Genomic DNA, 18,930 nt, shown 5'->3' with positions numbered 1-18,930 from the left:
AGTTCACCTGCACCATTCCTGTATTTTCACCATCTGTGTCTGTGGGCAGTAAATCTTCCACACATGCTGTTTGAGAATTCCGTGCACCTGCATGCTCCACGCTCTGCTGTCCTGAAGAGCCCCTCTACCTTTAAAAAAAACAAGACTACCAGACTGAGAAGGAGAGTAAACAAATGTAAAAAGAAAAAGAGGTGAAACATCTTGTTTTGTAGTTGGAACAGGGGGATGCTGCAAGGGGAGTGCAGTAAAGGTGGGATAAAAATATGTCAGCAAACAAGATGCCTGCAGAGGGCTTTCTGCTTGTGGCCCCTAAGCATCAGCAAAACCCCCTCAGATTATGTGTCGGGTCTTGCACAATCAATGGCTTTAAAAATACATGCTGACCTCTCCTCTGCCTCTGTCTCTACACTTCCTCTGCCTTAAAATGCTCTGCAAAAGATGTAAAAGCTCTACAGAAACAGAAGTGATCAAATGAAAAAAAAAGCTTGCAGAGAATAGAGAGAAAGACAGATTGGGAATAATAATAGCTGCTCTTGAGTAGCAGTTCAGCCTGGTATTCTCCTCCCTCCTCCACAGCTTCAGTCCACTCACAGGACAGCAAGAGTCACAGCTCTGTTGCCATGGCGTCTAACTCCATCAAACGCTACGTCAGGTGCTACATGTAAGCATGCACGAGTGTGTGTTTTTGTAGCATTCGAGGCGTGTGTTTTTATATGTCAGGTGGGCGTTGCCAAGTGACTCAGAGCCACGTCATTCTGGTTGCTGCATATCAGGTTCTCTACAATTCATCACTGTGTGTTTGAGTGTGCAAAAAAAAGGTGTAAGGGGACGTGTGGACTGAACAGTAGCCTGCAGCCTCCCCTTGACGATGCTTATGACTGCTGCTCTATATGGTAACGTTTAGCTCCAGCTATTATAAATATTTATCAGCTCCTTCAATGAGTCAAAGCGATACAACACAGAGGTCATCTGTATGGAATTTGGATTTTAGACCTCACAAGTAATGGTTTTGTGCCCTAAAAAGGCCTGCAGTGGCTTTGGAGGCTTTTGGTGTACTATGAATGGAATGTAGGGTTCAGCAAAAGGGTGCAAATGTGGTCACTGAGAAACCAAATAGATTCTGATATTAAAGGGCCTGTCAGCTATGTTTGTTCAAATGTAATGTCTATTACATGTATGTGTCATGTTGGTAAGACTATTTGTTCAGATTCTAGGGCATTGCCGGTTGCAAAGTATATGAATGTGTGAGGACCCCTAATAAACAGATGGCCACACGGTGGTATATTCAGCCTAATTTAGGGAAAATAAAAAGTTATCTGCAGACTGATGCTGTCTTTTTTTTTTTTTTTTTTTTTTTTTTTTGATGCTGTCTTTTTACCACATTTCGTTTCCATATTGGTCTCAATACTAGGGAGTTGATTTTCTTTTTTTAAATATTTAAAATATATTTGAAATGTGTCGTATTTTCAGACTAGACTTTTACATGTCATTTTATGTGCAGCCACAAGGGGCGCTAAATAATAGTTTTATAAAGACATTCCCCAGGAAGTGATGTAGTACTACTCACACGATGGAAAGAACTCCCTCAGAAACCTGCAAACTGCTACTTTATGTATGTACTTGTTTCAATTAATATCAAATTCTTTTTTTTCTTTAAACATTTTTATTGTTATTGAAAGATAAGGTTAAACAAACTGTAACATTATGAATGCTTTAAAAATCACAGTGCTAATGCTAGTCTTTTGCTTGCCCATAGTTCTTTTCTTATGTTGCTTTCTTTGTTTTGTTTCTGTTTTTACTGAAAGAAGAGGGGGATATTGACGGAAAAGACGCTTGTTTTTCCCTTCTTCTGCCTCCAGATGATGAACTTTTATATGAAATCTTAACAAAAAGCAGCCATAAAACATTAGAATGTTTAGATCTTCGCCATCATGTCAATGGCAGTAAAGATGTAGGCATTTATAGAGGCTGTTTGACACAGACTCACAAGAGGGGCACTTTTTCTGCACAACCACCAACTCTGTAAAACTGCATACAACGTTGATTCATATTATCATCTTTAGAAATTTCCATTTTCATTGAATGTCCTATTTCCTTGGATTTATCTGCCACGCCTTAAAGTCCACTCTGTGACATTGAATCCGTTTGCGGTCATTAGCATTAGTGTGAAACAACACTGCTATCTCCAAATCAACAGTTTTTATTAAAATGTATGTTCCTGCTGTAAGTCCAGCAGGTTTAGCCTCCATTTCTGTCTGGATCCTGTTAAAAATTGTCATATGATCTGCTGTGTCCTCAGCCAAACGCTACACAGAGGTGAACTTACAGGAGTGACGGGCCGCGTTTTAAGCGGTAGAGGAGGAGAATTAAAGAAAATCACCAAAGGGAGGTCTAATAAGCATGGCTAAACATGTACTCAGTAAACAGAAAAAAATGCTTGCAATGGGGAGTAGCAAGTGTTGATTTCAGACTCCACATAGACGGATTATTTGCTGCAAGGTGCCAATTGAAACTTTGTCCGTCACCAAAAAGTAGGCGGTGACTACTTCCCCCACAGGTGGCAAATTTTTGTCGGGCTGGCTGCTTTTGAGGCTCCTGACATGTCCTCAGTAATTTCTTAATGTGTAGAGCAGGGGTGTCAAACTCATTTTCACCGAGGGCCACATCAGCATAGTGGTTGTCCTCAAAGGGCCAGATATAACTCATACATGTAACTAAATGTAATGAAAAATAAACATAACTACTCCTTAATGTTAAATAACTCATTATTTATTTATTCTAACTTTTTAAAGAGACAATTACAGTTGCATAGAAAACATATGTTTGCTTGTTACTCTAGCATAAATACTTTTACATTTGATTCTGTCAGGTTAGGTTATATTGACAGAGTTAAAGTCCTAATGTTGCCCAATCCGATATTTCAAGTCCAATTCCCCCTAGATATGAATAAATACACACCAATTTTTATTTTAGGAAATTAAAAACTTTCATGCTCTCGCGGGCCACATAAAACGACATGGAGGGCCACATTTGCCCCCCGGGCCTTGAGTTTGACACGTGGTGTGGAGGGTAGATAAGTGATCTCACATTTCTATTTTTATGAATGTATTGGTAACTTCCTGGAGTAGTTCAGTTTAGAATTTAGCACATGATGGGATGTAAAAAGATCAGAGATCCCTCATTTGTTGTTTAAAACTGAGGCCCCATTACATTACCTTGCATTGGGCCCTGACAGATTAAGATATGTGCTGTTTTAGTGACACTGAACAGAAAGCTATACCACTCTAGCACATGATAAATAGTAAAGGACTTACTTGTCTTGCACTTTTCTACCTTCCTCGAAGGTCCAAAGCGCTTTACACAAATCCATTAACCCATTCACACACACATTCACACACTGGTGGCAGCTCTGCTGCCAAACACTGGCGTCAACTTTCCACCAGAAGTTCAGTGTCTTGCCCAAGGACACTTCGACACATGGGCGGGCAAGGCTGGAATCAAAACTGCAATCTTCCGATCAGAGGTCGCCTACCGCTGCACCACGGCCGCACATGATTGTATTTGGGGGTCAAAGAGCAAAGTAACTTTTGTGCCTTGTATTTATGTTAGGTTCAAAATATTGACGGTAAATAATAAGGGCTTTTCATTTGATGGTTGATTTTGCAAGACAGGATGCATTTTTTTTTAAGTCGCAGGTATGTCACACCTCTGCAGCACTGGGCGGTGGCGGTGCAGAATTAGAGCCGTCAATCTCTACCTCAACCATGTGTCAAAGTGTCCTTGGGCAAAACAACTGAACCCCACATTGCCACTGGTGGTTATACATTGGTGCCAGCGTTAGGCATGGGCTAGCCACTATATGATTGTGTTGATGGGTGAATGGGACTGTAAACTGACTGTAAACTGCTTCAAGCCTTCAAGGAAGGTAGCAAAGCGCTATATATGCCATTTACCATCTACATAAACAGTGTACAGGATGACAACAGGAGAGGGAGGGTTTTTTTTTTATATGGTAGACCTGTAAGAAAAGAAAAAAACATCTGAGGAAGAGAAACTACTAAGAAATAAAAAACAATAAAAACTGGCAAACACACTTCAATTGTTACAAAGAACAAAAACAAGAAAGCATGATCTGCTTGGATTCACTGAGACGTGTTTGGTTGAACTTTGGCAGGAACAGCGAGGCCTCTTTTGATATTGCTGTGCGCAACATCACAGACTCCAAAGAGAGAAGCTGTGAGGAGAAACTGCATGCTCTCATAAACAACCAGGTGAGTGAAAAAGTAGGTTTAGCTGCATCAATTTGAATCATTCTGTAACCTTGGAGGCAAAAAGATATTTCCCTGGCTTTGCTATGTCTTCTCACTGTTTGACTAAATGCAGACAGTGGTAACACCGGGTATCACGCTGTTGCTGATCACTGGTGGAGTTTAAGCCTTCTGCACCATAGCCTTACACATTTTTTTTTGTCTACCATAACTCTTCAACCATTTATGCCATACCGTCATTCCAGCCGATTCTAAAGCAGGGAAAAGTAGCCTTGTACGGTGGCCCTGAAGTGCCAATCACACTAGCAAATCACTCAACGCAAAAACATTTTAAAGATCACAACAAGGATTAAAAAAGAAAAACAATTAGTAATTTAGCAACATTATATTTTAAAAATCAAAACAACATTCCAGAAACCAAAATATAATTCCAAAAGATTAAAACACATTTCCAAAAAAAAAAATGAAGCAAACAGGAAACATTTCAGAAAACAAAGGTCATTTCTAGAAATCAAATTGAAATGTAAAAAATTAAACAAAAGAAAAAGGTATTATAAAAGACATCACTGATTGGATGTTGACGTTTGTTCACCTTTTTAACTGGAAGGTACCTATCTACTGATGGACACTATTTTTTTAAGTTTCTAGTGGCAGCCTCTACAAAAATTGGGTGATTGATCAAACAACTCTTTACCACCATTTCTGGGAAAATATGCTTCTGCTTAACCTCGTCTTCAAAACTCAAAAGTCATCATCCAATCAATAATGTCTTTCAGTAAGCCTATCTTTTCCGGCTTCTTATTTTGTTTCATGATGTTTTATTTTTTCATTATAACTTTTCATTTTGATTTCTGGAAATTACTTTTGTTATCTGACATGTTGTTTTTTTCTGATGTTTTGGTTTCTGAAATTAGTTTTGATTACCGAAATTAATTAATTTTTTTGTTTGTTTTATTATTTGTTTTGCTATTTGAATTGTCTTTGTGATTTTTCAGATGTTTTTGCATTGAGTGATTTGTTGAAGTGCTTTGCACCTCAGGGCCACTGTTGTCTTGAGCCGACATGCAACACTGCACAGCAGTGAAGTGTTTACGTAATCAACGTAAATCAGCTGATTCTGATGAATCGAAAAGTAGCTTTTGCACCATCATGCAATACTTTACATTAGTAAGGTGTTGCATATTGGTGCTGCAAAGCAGGTAGAAAAATTCAGAATCAGCTGATTCACGTTGATTGCATGAACAGTCGAAGAGTTACGGTAAAACATGTGTTACTTAAGTGTTGCCGGCGACATCTCCAATGTTAAAGGGTTAGGCCCACTCTCTGTGCATCAGAAGGCACAGTAAAAGTTTGGGAAAATGCATAAGCAGGTGATACTGAAACATCACAGTTGTAAAATGTCTGTAAAGATGAGCAAATATTAAGCTTATTTAAGTTTAGTTTTTATAACATGGCAAGCAACATTTGGATTTTTGCAAAACCTATAACTACTGAGCAACTCAGAATTACCTGATTGAATTGTACTTTCTTACAAATTGTATTTTTGATGACCTTCTTGCAACAGTCTTACCTTAAAAAAGTACTTAAGCATAATATATTCTTACAAAAGTATGTTTCAAACTTATAACTGTTACACTTAGTTCTGGTTTCACTCTTTTCTGCCAATTTACAATATAAAGTTTTCCAGTGTGCTACGTTTTCACAATGCTTATGATGGTTGTGCTAAAAGCGGTGTTGCAACAAAGGTTTTAAATGTAAACAAATATGTTTGAGAGGAAAAATAAGCTGAAAATCTGACTAACCCTTTTTTTAAGAAAACATTAGGGATGAATTTGAATGTACTTTTATAAACAATAACCACATATTCTCCTATTATATAAATGAAAAATGCACCGTTTATAGCTTTTTGCACGCTTAGTCATTTGTAAAAATAAAAAAGAATTATATAGTAAGGTGTGCTCAGGTTGTTCAGGTAAATAGACTTATTTTTTCATTATGGAGAAACATAGGGGTAAAGAAACAAGGCTCTGTTAAAGTTGTTGAAGTTGTCGAAACCTGCTGCAGTCGCTGGTGATTTAATGCAGAGTAAGGCTTCTGCAGAGTGCTTGTCTGAAATCTGCGTGCGACGAATGCAATATAGGAGTTTTGAGGGCCCCCTCCTCTCCAACAAGAGTGGATGTCCCTCATTTTCATCGCATCAAATCGAGGTCATGCATTACCCTTAAATATGTGCCCCACGTGTTTCAGATCATTAAAGGCAGAAATGAGCTGTGGATCCATATATCACCTCTGATCCATTCTGTTAAGCAAAGCCAGAGCTGGCCCAAGAGCAGAAGAAGATCTTTTGGAGAGGCTTACAGAGCTTGTGCCATGGAAAATTCCGACAGAGAAATGTGGTGTGGGTCTGACACATTCTCAGGATTCAAAGCTGCTCTGCTGTTGAATTTCTTAACATAAATGCATGACCTTGAGGAGGAGCCCGTGTTTCTGTAACCTACATCCAGCAGCTCTGAGTGCTTGTACCAAGATATTCTGCTGACCCAAAATGTCACCCAAGTAAGAAAGGAGACGATGAACAGCTCTGCTGTTCTGAAAAATTGTCAAAGCAGATGTCTCTACTTTATCTCTTTATATGAGAAATCAGATGGAGATAAAACAACACAATGTATCAAAAATAAAGTTCCAATAAATGATTCTTGTATAATTACTTTTAATCTAAATGCTGAATCTTCTTTGGCTTAATTCTTCCCCTATAATCTTTGTAAAGATCTTGAGTTTTTCGAATATTAATTGGCAATATTGCAGAGTTATCTAATGATGCACTTCACATGTATTTCCAAATTTCAGTTGGTGTAACTCGTGATGATAATTCTATTTATTTTTTTAAAAAACAGAGAAAATTAAAATGTTTTCAATTTTAATTTAAGGTGGATTTGAGCCCAGCAGTTAAAAGAGGTGGATTTATTGCTGTGCTGAACAGGGACATGCTTTCTTTAGGTAATCTCCTTTACATACCTTTTTTAAAGCTTTGCATATTAAATTAAAATGATAAACAGTCATTCCATAAACGTAATTTACATTTAATTATAAATAAAAGAAGACATTTATTTAAATAATAATAATATTGCTTCAAGGTATAATTAATTTAAAAGGTGGATTCTAGGACTGGGGGAGAAAACATTTTTCTTTATTTTATTGAAGCTGTGTTGAATACCAGTACTTGTAAAATATACAAGTATATATACAATATACAAATAAAGGTTCTAAAGAATAGTCTTTTTTTTTCTTTGCACCTTAATTTTAAAGCTTCTGTTTTGCTTCCACACAGGGGTTTTAAATCATGATTTTATGACACGTTCCCAGAGAGGAAGCCTGAAATCTTTGATTCCTTGAGTAATAAAGTTTAAGAGTCCCTCCCCTGAGCATCTGCAATCGCACTTTGGAGCCCGCCTGCATCTCTGGAGCAACTGATATGGTCACGAGTCTGAGTGGCCGTTAAACCACACAATGACCCATAACTGAGACGCTGTGCTTTCGCCTGGTAGTCAGCTCAAACCGGTGTCAGATAAAGGCCTTATAATTGGAAACTGTTTTTTTTCCCCCTGTACATAAATATGTTTTACTGTGGTTAAATGAGCTGCTATATGTGTAGCTTACTCCATACAAGCTTCATTATGATTTTGATCATGCAGACCTAAACTTAAGGTGGATTAGTGGCTTAGCTAAAGGCAAACTAAATTAGACATGCACGGTGAAGTTAATTCACATAAATAGTTTATGGTTTTTAAACCAGAAGTTCAAGATGTGACTTCTCTGTTTCGTGATATATATATTTTTAACCTCAGTCTTCAGTTCAACTGTCGTTCTCTACTGTAAACTCAGTTCATTGCTTCTGAAAAGTTAAGATAAACATAGTTGTCAGCCTAAACACATGCAATTGATGCCATCATATTAAAATTTGACAATGATTACTCAGAATCTGCTGCATGCAGAGAAAATACTGAACTGGCATAAACCGAGTTACTAATGGCAATGATGCTGGTCCTTTTTTTCTTTTGCCATTGAAGAAAAAGGATGTATCGCAAGCAACAGGCAAGGAAGTTGGCAAAATGACAGATGTCAGAAATGTACAACACGCTGGTGTCTGGATGCAGATATAGAGATGCATTCTCCACTTTTCTCCTCTCATTGGACAGAGTTACAAACATCAGCAGATCATCTTGAACTGCAGCAGCAATTCAAAAGCTTGGAGTAAAGCCATCTTACCTGCCTGCTTGTCTGTGTTTTACCTCCCGGTCTGGCTGTATGGGTGTGTGTGTGTGCCTCCGCACACAGCTCCTCGAACAGGAACTGATGAATCTGCACGACTTCAGCGCTGCAACATGCAGTGCATTATGGGGTTTCGCTCTCACTGTCTCTCCTCCTCTTTCTGCTGGCACGGTGTTAGAGGGGGGATGTCCTCGCCTCCTATCTGGAGAGAGGAGAGCAAATTTAAACACGCCGTATCCACACACTCGATCTCACGCACAAACGACGAAGAAGCCCCATGATGACGACTGCAGCGGCTTTGGTTGCCATGGGAACAGCTGCCCTCCCCCTCAGTTCTCCTTTACTGTAGCTCAGGCTCTTTCACCATGTATTTTTGCGAAATAGTAACATAATTTTTAACAAAAAGAAAAAAAAAATCACAAAATGAACCAACACAACTCAGCCAGTATTGCATAGAAATTGTCACAACACAGAAAGAAACTGCAAACAGACCAATACTGTATTTGTGAACATGTGATCACCAACTGTTGCTTCTGCATTTTAAGATAAAGCAGTATTTGGTTGGAGATAGAAGGCATGAACACATAAACAGGGGTCTGTGTGCTCGTATATGTCTACTCAACAGTGAGTATTTGTGCGTGTGCATGTGTGTGTGATGGTTTGATAGTTAAAGGAAGCAAGCTGTGGTTCCTGTTTATGGTTTCTTCCCTTTTCTCCAGTGCTGCAGCACGTGCAATTAGGTCTGCAGCCCTTTGATAACACACAGCAGTGAACTGACCCACCAGGGAAGTATTGCTGGATTTGTTGTTAAAACAAACAGGTCAAATGAGGGGCAAGGCTCATCGTGCCCTATAGTGTCATCAGTTCAGTTTCTATGACTGGAAACTGTTTCTTAACCTTCGTTAGTGGGATAATACAAAGGCTTCACAGCAATTTGATGGATTATATCATGTCTGCACTTGGAACACTGGCAGGAACAAAGGAGAGAATTATAAGGTTCGGAGACTGAATAGGAGATGAGATCTTCTCTCTTGTAGCTCCTGTGGTAACAGAGTGGGTGGAAGGCCATGACTGTCCTTTAGGCTATTGCAAATAAGCAAAGCCTGATGCAGTCTTGCACCCTGACTGTCATATTAGTAACCTTCAACACTCAATCTTTCCACATCCAACCTATTTTGTTGTGATGTTATTAGCACTCTGCTGTGCCACATTCTGCTGGACAACCAATATGACACAACAACTTTTGCTGTCACTGAAACATGGATGCTGGCTGTTTAGATAAGGTCTACTGTTTTGGCACACAATTGAAACTGGTTAAAAATTACCGAATAAATATGATATTCATTTCGTCTGTCCTGTAGCCATGGTAACAGGAAACTACAGCAATTTCCATTTGACCAATTTCTTTCTTTTTCTTATTCAACATTTTAATTTGGTTGATTAAGACATTAATTTAGGCAGAGCACGCTAAGAGAGAGTGTTAAAAAGTAGGCAGGTTACAGGTGTTAACAAGAAATTACAGCAAAGAGGGCATGTTTTCAAAAATTTACTGGAGGAAATAACGAAGAACAATTTCCAAGTCACAATACAACAGTTGAGCAGAGGAGTAAACAGGAAATTCTGGCTGATGTGGTATCTTTAAAAAGACATACCACAGTTATAAGAGTAATGTGAACATTTTGGATTACATCTTTTGAAAACTCATGTTTGGAAAATTAGAGGTTGACTCTTTTAGGGAAGTAATTAGGAATATACATTTCTTACCATTCATCTGTGCTTTGAGTTTGCCAAACCTTGTGACAAATTTAAAGTTGAAATCAAAGCCTCCTCTGGTTTGTACAGTAAAATGAGATGGAAACAGGACAAGTCCCTAAAGTGTCCAGAAAACATAAGACAGGAAAATCTAGAGCAAACATATGAGATGCACAAAACGCAGTATAAAAAAATGAAGCAGATAAGTAGTCAGTCTTTGTCCGGTTCATAATAAATGGTTGACGCACAAGTGGATCTGCTATTGTGTGTAGAAATATTTCCTGGTACAGAACCTGAACTTGTGTGGTCTTAATATGAAGCAAAGTTCTGTACATAACTAATGGAGAAATAGGTTTGCGATGAGAGTTGTTGTTTTTTTGCCAAGATTGACTGGACTATCCTTTTTATAATTGTTTTCTAGCATTTATGCAACACAAGCTGCTATTAAAATGTGGACGTTTCAAATTGAAAGCAGTATATGAAAAAGAACATATAAGAATGAAACTCGCCATCATGTGCCATGATTGCCTGAATTTATCATCCAACTTCTGTTTTGAAATAATAGCACTTTCCCCATGTCAAAATTCCGAAGAAATTTAGCCCTTTTCCCCTCATTTCGCTTTAAATGTTCATAAAAAAACTTATCAAAAAAAAAACAGTTGTTTTTGCAACAGATATGTGGTCTCAACCAGTACTCAACTTTGAGGATTTTTCCTGCATGAAAGTGTCAAGCAGAAAAGAAAAACTTGCCTTGAGCTGTTGATGTTGAGTTATCAGCATTGCGAGAATAACTGCCTGCACATACATAAAAATAAAATGCGTGAGAGGAAGCCATTGGGTCTTTCACTTGCAAACCTGCTTCTATCTGATCGACCGTTTGCTTTAGGAGGTCAAATTAACCACAAAGAAGAACTATTACCATGCTTTTATTGCTGTCACTCACAAAACGATCAGTTTGTATATTTTTCCATGTACCACACCTACAATTTCCACTTTTGCTCACTACTGTGGTAATATCATTGATTACTGCGCTGTATTAAGATGTATTAATAATGCAGGAGCTTCAGTTTTTCTGCTTACTTTATGCTTTAATACTGCAGAGGAAATGCCATGAGGTAATGATGTAAATGATCCAAACATTCAGTGATTTGAAAAAAAAAAACAAAAAAACACAAAAAGGTTTTTTTTAGTCTATGTCTGACAGTTTAACTGAAAGCTTTTAACAGATGTGAAACCCAGCATGATTAGTTTCTTCCTGAGTATAATGGGAGCTGCAGGTGTCCACAGGCTCCTTGTGCCCCATCTACTTATTTCATGCATTCACACTAACTACTCACACATGCACATACACACAAAACTCATTTCTCATTGGAAAAATTCATTAATGACCCTGTAGTTCGCCTTGAGCACAATGACCATTGATCAGGCTCATGCATAATCATGATGGTGGAGCCTCTGGTGTAATTATTACTGCCCCAAAGATTTTGCTCACCTGTTCTTTGTTTGTTTTTTTCAACTATACAGAACATCTGTTTCACGGACAATAATTATTTGTTTAAAGCTAAATGCTCACATACAAAAGTATGACTCAAATTGTACCGTCTCTGAAGCCTTTAGTAGGCTGTCTGATATATTAAAATCTTGTTGAAGCCTCAACTTTTGTCCATAATGTGCTCAGCTGCCTATTCACATGCAGCATTGAGTTTCCTTTAGGCAATAATGATGAAGTTTTAAGCATTTCCAGCAATGGGCCAATATGTTAGGAACTTTTTAGTACTTTAAATATGTAACATGAAAAATGTACCTATCGTAGTAGCCAACGCAAAAACATGAAACTAAGACTTAATTCTGCAAAACTGTAATGGTACAAATCCAAAATTGACTGCCCTAAACATATTTTTGTAATTTTTATTTTATTTTAATCATTATCTGAATCATTCTGAACCGTATTTGAGCTTTCAATGAAATATTCGGTTTGTTATAGCATACCTATTTTTACCAGGGCAAGTCTGATTGATCCTTCTCAAACCTTGTTAAATGAGTTTATTTGACTTTATTGACTCAATATATATATATATAAATATTAAAACCCCCTCTCAACCTCTGTGGATGGTTTCTCCTCCAAGCTTGGGTCCTCTACCAGAGGCCTGGGAGCTTGAGGGTCCTGCACAGTATCTTAGCTGTTCCTAGCACTGCGCTCTTCTGGACTGAGAGGTATGAGGTCTTTTCAGGTATCTGTTGTAGCCACTCCTCCAGCTTGGGGGTAACTGCCCCGAGTGCTCTAATTACGACAGGCACAACTGTCACTTTCACCTTCCAGGCCTTCTTCTTTGAGTCCCTGATATTCCTCCAGTTTCTCATGTTCCTTCTTGATTTTCCCATCGCTTGGCACTGCCACATCCACCACAACGGCTTTCCTCTGTTCTTTATCCACCACTACAATGTCTGATTGGTTCACCATTACCATCCTATCAGTCTGGATCTGGAAGTCCCACAGGATCTTTGCTCTCTCATTTTCTACCACCTTCTGAGGTGTTTCCCATTTTGAGCTTGGGGTTTCCAGTCCATATTCTGCACACATGTTCCTGTATATTATTCCAGACACTTGCTTGTGGTGCTCCATGTATGCTTTCCCTGCCAGCATCTTACACCCTGCAGTTATGTGCTGTAGTTCAATCCAGCAGGTGAGTGTGCATATATATATATATATATATATATATATATATATATATATATATATATATATATATATATATATATATATATATATATATATATATATATATATATATATATATATACTGTAAACAAAGAACAGGTGAGCAAAAGTCTTTGGGGCAATAATAATTACTCCATATTTATTCCAAACGATGTGCAGTCATGAATATATATATATATATATATATATATATATTTATAGATAGATAGATAGATATACAGATAGATATACATATATATACATATATCTATATACATATAGATATATGTATATATAAATGGAATGGGATAAACTTACTTGTCAATAATTCATCTAGTAAATGATGAAACAGAGACTAAGTTAAAGTCACAACCAATATTGCTTCTGTTATTTGGTACACAAGTGTCAAAACACATACGATATGACTTCAGGGGTTGACTACAAAGGGACAAAACACTGTACAATACATAACATTCAATTTTGCTGTATGTATCTGCTGAATGAATCACTGCATCCGGAGCACCCAGGATAAATAATCTTTGGGAGTAAAAACCTTTTCCTTTGTTTCTCAAAGCCAAAAACACACTTATTGGTCAATCGAAGAAGCTCTAGTAATATTAATTATAAGCAGGAAAGTAAACTATTATTTGGTACAGGTATTAAGCAGGAATCAAGACACAGAACTTGCAGTGTGACCATTCACGGAATATTTATTCATCTACAAGAGCTTTTATGTTTGCTATCTGTTGGCAAAACAAGACTTACCAAAGTTCCCAATGATCTAAGAAGTCCTTACTATTTGTAAGCAGCACAGCAACTGTTCAGTAAATGCTGAGTTAATAACTTTGCTTCTCTGTGGCTTGCTTCGTTTATCAAAGTAACGTTTGTCCTGACGTCACTGTTGCAAAATGGCTTCTGAAAAATTTACTAATTTTTTAACAAGGTTGTCCATCTCACTACAAGCTACCATCACATGCTAAATTTACATTTTGACATGAATAGCTTGATTTTTTTTTAACTATTGACTCAAAAATATACAGTACATCCTACAGAGTAGTTTTACTCTACAATAATATTTACTTTTACTTGAAAATTAACAACAGAAATAGTCATTTTACTCAGCTGCAATTGGCTATGTTCAACAATTTGAATGAAAACTAGATTTGAGGTATATCTGTGGGTTTGCATTTCTAAATAAATCTAAATCAGATTAACAAATTAAATGAATACAATTAGAATACACTTGGAGTTTGTAATACAGCTATACCTTAAATATTAGCCAAAATAAAGAAAGGTATTCTTTCTTGCTGTAAACATCAGGTTTAAGCTGGACCATTCAAAACAATTCTTCTAATGCGGAAATTCTGTGAAGGGATAACAATTTAGCTTATTGTGTTGCTTGTGGTAAATGCCAGACACCAATAGGACATTAACAGCTGTATTATTGGATGGGGCCCACACAAATCCACTATTGAATCAAAAGGCTTCTGGCACTTTCTATTTCTTCAGCAGGAGAATTTGAACACATGTAACAAACAGCAATAATCATTGCAAATGATCACAAGTTTCTCTACCAAAGCAGTAAACTCAAATGTTTGAAGAAAAAAAACTTTCTGGAAGCTCAAAACTCATCATCTGCAAGGCAGCATCACACAGTAGATATAAAACTGAAACAAAAACAGATTTGCTAACTGAAAACACAGGGCAGGTTATTTATATGTAGAAAACCCAGCTAACCCCTAAAAATATTTATGAGAGCAGAGACGGCTTTGCATACACAGCCCATACCATAAGATGTGCGAGAAGTTGGAGGCATAAGAACAGGGGTTTCTAAGGGGGTTTGTCTAAATGCATAAATATGTTTAGAGGTGTATTAAAAACCAAAACAAAGAGCTAGAATCTGAAGACCAAGTATATGTGCAAAAAAGATGGTAGGAGTAAACTCCTCAGTGAATGTGTCCTTTGCAATTAGGTTGTTTTAAATATTTAGAAGCACACTTCCACACTTATCGAGCAAATACAATGACGTACAAAGGGTTAAGATATTGGGAAAATATACAAGGAGATGATTAATATTAAACAGTGTCTTGTGGGCCGCCCTTTTTTCCCCGGGGTTCCCCCCTCCTGGGCGGGGGCGGCGGGCCCCTGCCTTGCTCCTACCTGGACCAACCGTGGGCCGGGTGGGTGGCTGCCTGGAGTGCGGAGCGGGTCTCCCTTGGGGGGTCCTGGCTCGTACCTGGGGTCGGGGCGGGGGGATGCCCGGAACTCCTGGGTGGTGGTGGGGTGCTCGTCTGGGGCTGTGGGCGTCCCTCTCCGGTGGGGCCCTGCGTTGGGCTCTTCCGGCGCGGCGGGGGGCTGCTTTCCTGGCTGGGCTGGGGCGGCGCTCTCTTTCCCTCTGCGCCTCCCTGCTCTCTGGCTCTGGGGGCCTCGCGGCGGTCCTGCTGGCCCTGGCCTGGGTGGCGGTCTTGGTCGCCCGGGGGGCGGTTGTTCCCTGCCTGTTCCCGTGTGGCGTTGGGGGGGCTCCGGCTGCCGCTGCTGCTGCGGCGGGGGTATGGGTGTGGGGGTGGCTGGGCGCTCCTCCTCCTTCTTTTCACATTCCACCATCCATTTTAGAAGAACATAAACACTCACCTGAGCACAGGTGTTAGCTCACCTTTGCACTAATAGTTTGCATGATTGAATGAATGAAAGATTTCACACTAGTTGGTTTAAAGGCATAGGTATGCGTTCGTGAACACTATCTGTTTTGTGTGCATGTTGACATGTGGACATTTTTGCGGCTAGCAGGTGTGTTGATAATATTTGAGTGTGTGTGAACAGGCCCCGCCCTTTTTGTACTACATTTGAACCGTACCGTAACGATAAACAACCAGTAAACCTGCCTGCTCTATGCTGCTTCATGGTCTTACCCCCCTTCCCCTCCTATTATCACCCTCCTACCCCCCCCTCTCTCTAACGTCCCTCTCTCTTCTTCCCCTCTTTCCTTTTCCGTCCGGTCCAACACCAAAGATTTTCAAACATGATTGAAATTAATAAAGTTTGGCCTCAATTACAAAAGGGGTTTATTCAGACATACCTTTGGTTTGTCTGAAGATGAATAACCCCTCTTGTTAAAATAAAATATGTCCAACACAAGAGGCCCTCAGCTCTCATCTGTTTGCCTAGCTGTTGGACAGGACAAGTTAAAAAAAAAAAAAAAAAAAAAAAAAAAAAAAAAAAAAAAATATTAAACAGTGTCTGAAACAAAAAAACATATCGAGCTTATAAGCTTAACATGAATTTCTTAGGTACACCTTAGAAATCCTCACTGGTTTGGAAACTAATTTTATGTTCCAGTGTCTTCTTGGTGTCATCGTTGCTGTTTCAGTGTTATGATTGGTATTTTGCTTGAAATGTTGGATTTGACTATTTTACAATTGTATGTCTGACATTGTATGTTTCCTGATACCTCGGGCATTTAATTGTCAAAAGTGTCCACTCACATTATTGATTCAGATGTTTCTATTACTTACATAGCCACATGTGTGTATAACCATTAGGCATACATTCTGCTTATGTAAACATTTTTAGAAGAATGGGTCACCCTCAAGAGCTAAGTGAATTAGGATGCTATTGTGCAACAAGTCCATCCATGTATCCCTTTCTGAACATGCTTAATCCCTTTCAGGGTCACTGGAGCCAACCTTGCTACAGTTGGACAACCGCAGGCTACACCCGGGCCAGTCCATTGCAGGGCAACGCACACACACCACCGTTGAGGGACAATGTAGAGTCATCAATTAACCTATGAAGCATGCTCTGAGCAGAGTGCCAAGAGAAAACCTATGCAAACATGTAAGCTCCTCACAGAAAGATTCCAGCTGGGATTTGATGCAAAAATGCAGACCACTTCACAATTGTGTAGCCCTGCAACAAGTCCACTTGTGGAATTTATCAACTATTGCTGGCTGGAAGAGGCAAGTAGGGGATGAACATCGCCAGTAAGAAGAAGACCAGCAACCAAACAAACTTCTTCCGAAACAGGTATCTTGGCAGAAGGGTGGGCTGACGTGTACCATGGTATCCCTACAGTGTAGCTTTGATGTTATGCAGAAAGATGGGATGTGATCTGCTGAGGCAAGAAGACTGCCACAGCAGCAAAGTCACACTTCAGTTTAACCCTTGTGCTATCCTGGGCACTTTAACATTGGGAGTTGGGTCATCTAGACCCCACTAGACAGTGCGCTGAAACTTTTTTCTTCAATGATTTGTGATCTTCAGTGGTGTCCATGGATTACATGAAATCCTCTTCACCTTTATCCACCTTTGTCATGGTAGGGATAACATGTCAATGTAAGGGTGGGGTCATAGGATAGCACAAGGGGTAAGGATGCTCACATTTATATGTCTATCTCGATTGTGAATTCTGAACAGCATTTAAACGATGCTTGCTCATTCCCCACTCAATGCTTTGGCACAATTAGAACTGTACCGAAACTCTTTGTTACAAACGCTAACATGACACAAATAGACGCACTGTTAAGCTAAATCGCTCCCAAAAATGATGATGCCGGGAAAAAAAATACAGCTTCCACAGCAGCCTGCATGAAATGGGTTTAATTTGGAAATAAGAAGTGGCCCTATTATTATTTTGAGCTAAAAATGTTTCCTGACTCTAAGACAGCAATTTGAACCCTTTAAAACAGCACTGCACAACCTTATGACCAGACATTATAGGTAGGATTCCTAAAAGTAGAATTACTTTTAAAGAAATACCTCATGATGCTAAATTAGCATCAAGGAATTCAAGTTCTAAAATTAATGATAAGAGTATGTTAGCCACCAAATGAGTTGTAATATATTTTTAATTATGATTTGTTTCTTTATCATCTGTTTCATAATTTAGTCTCAGCTTGTTTTTCCCCAAGGGCACCCCGCTGTCTGCAACAGCTGGTTTAAAGATGTGTGATTACGTCTATGCACCTCATGCAGTGTACTACCTCACTCATCCTCCATGTGTGCTACTTCAGTTGTGACAGGCCAAATAATTACCTTTAGCTTAGTTGTCTTAAAAGGCAACTTTTTTAATTATTTTGCGGGTGAAAAAAGGCTGACATCAATTATTTTAAAAAATCGTTAACAAGAATGGGCGAAAAAGATGCATAATGATTTATTTATTGTCTTCTTCTGTGGTCAACCCAAACAAAATAAGTCTAATTTTGTTAAACCTGTATTTTATATGCTCTACGTGTAAACATTTCAAATTCATCTTCAACTTTTTAATTGTTTCTTTTATTTGCTTTTAGGTTAGGATAATAAGTTTTGGTTTCCCCCAATCACAGTTAAACCAGGTTTTATTTTCTCAAAATCCAAAGCTGCTTTTTGTTTGTAAATGAGTTTGTGATTATTATTATTATTTTTTTTTAGTTCTTATTAGGTCTGTTTTCTTTTCTTTTTTGTTTTCCATTTGTCTGTTGTTTCACATTTTTCCAGTTCCACAGTATTTGTTTATTAAACGTGGTTCTGTTCAGGATCCACTTTTATACACATTGGTTTCTTTACAACTACCGGTACCATTTCCTGACACTACCGTTCAAGGTTTGGCATGACTCAACTATGTGTTTCTCAGTTTCCCACAATGCCCACACCACAGCATTGTCAATAAACAACTGTCCTTAAACTTTTCAAAAGCAGGACCGTTTATGACAAATGAGACATGTTCAAGTAAACTGTGGAAACACGAGGGCTCCAAATGTGGCGGAGCTTCTGACCACCATACACCAGGTCTGTTCTCGAGATAGATCACCAGTGCTGGTTGCAGACTTAAGATCTAATGCAGGGCAAGCAAAACTGGCATGGTTTTAATTAATTTGTGCTATACCAATAAAAAAGTATAATGGTGGTGATTTGGCTGGAAAACATTTTTTGAGATTGTTACGACTATGACATATTGGAACAAAACAT

The 18,930-nt window shown here is 38.6% G+C and overlaps 1 protein-coding gene and 1 long non-coding RNA gene across 8 annotated transcripts in view; one reads left to right on the top strand and one right to left on the bottom strand.

Moving 5' to 3' along the window:
* LOC101171850 (muscleblind-like protein 1) overlaps window positions 1-8,980 on the bottom strand; it is a 74,489-nt gene extending 65,509 nt beyond the window's left edge. The window contains exon 1 of one of the 7 annotated variants that reach the window (XM_078929902.1): window positions 8,535-8,980. The gene's annotated coding sequence lies outside the window, so the exon portion shown is untranslated. The remainder of the gene's footprint in view (window positions 1-8,534) is intronic. The other 6 variants (XM_078929901.1, XM_020708221.3, XM_078929906.1 and 3 more) reach the window with 6 other exon arrangements.
* Window positions 1,368-18,872, top strand: LOC110016207 (uncharacterized). Its single transcript, XR_002291510.2, has 3 exons — window positions 1,368-1,612; window positions 4,175-4,271; window positions 16,655-18,872. It is a non-coding gene; the product is annotated as an uncharacterized LOC110016207 (long non-coding RNA).
* The last annotated feature ends 58 nt before the right edge of the window (window positions 18,873-18,930 follow it).

Source organism: Oryzias latipes, chromosome 13 (genome assembly GCF_053564925.1).
Source record: "Oryzias latipes strain Hd-rR chromosome 13, Olatipes_Hd-rR_3.1".
Classification (NCBI taxonomy): domain Eukaryota; kingdom Metazoa; phylum Chordata; class Actinopteri; order Beloniformes; family Adrianichthyidae; genus Oryzias; species Oryzias latipes.
This window is presented reverse-complemented; position numbering and strand designations above follow the sequence as displayed.